Genomic DNA, 861 nt, shown 5'->3' with positions numbered 1-861 from the left:
GATTGGCACTTCACCAGTAGCTCCAGGATGTCGATTTTTGTGGCATAAATCGATTGGTAAATCGATTTCCCGAGCTGATATGGCAGTTTTTCTAATGTCAAACTGCCGTATCTCATCCACGATCACATCTCGACTAATTACGATCTTCTTGCTACTCACATCAAACAACTTGTAGCCTCCGGTAGGATGATATCCAACAAGCAACATCATTTCACTCTTGTCATCAAGCTTCTTTCGAAGCTGTCCCGGAATATGTTGAAATGCTATCGAACCGAAAACGCGCAAATGACTCAAATTCGGTTTGAATCCAGACCATACCTCTTCTAGAGTCACCTTTTCCAGGTTCTTTGTAGGACACCTATTCAACACATAGGCGACTGTAGCAACAGCTTCTCCCCAAAGCTCTTTCGGCAAATTCTTCCCTTTCAACATGCTACGCACCATGTTCATAATTGTCCGATTTTTCCTCTCGGCCACACCATTTTGCTGAGGCGTATAGGGTGGTACAACCTCACGCACTATACCCTCATCATCACAATACTTCCCAAATTCTCTCGAAGTAAATTCGCCTCCGCCATCAGTTTTGAGAATTTTGAGTTTGTGACCGCTTTGCCGCTCAACCATGGATTTAAATCGTTTGAACACCTCAAACACCTCATCCTTCCTCTTTATGAGATAAATCCATAGTTTCCTACTAAAATCATCGATAAATGTGACAATATCGATTACCTCCATACGAACTGACTTGCATTGGTCCGCACACATCGGAATACACCACCTCAAGCTGATGTTTAGTCCTATGACATGCATCTTTGCTGAAACTATTCTTGTGTTGCTTCCCTTGTATACACTCTTCACATA

This window comes from Cicer arietinum, chromosome 7, assembly GCF_000331145.2.
Source record: "Cicer arietinum cultivar CDC Frontier isolate Library 1 chromosome 7, Cicar.CDCFrontier_v2.0, whole genome shotgun sequence".
Classification (NCBI taxonomy): Eukaryota; Viridiplantae; Streptophyta; class Magnoliopsida; order Fabales; family Fabaceae; genus Cicer; species Cicer arietinum.
Note: the sequence above shows the minus strand (reverse complement) of the source record.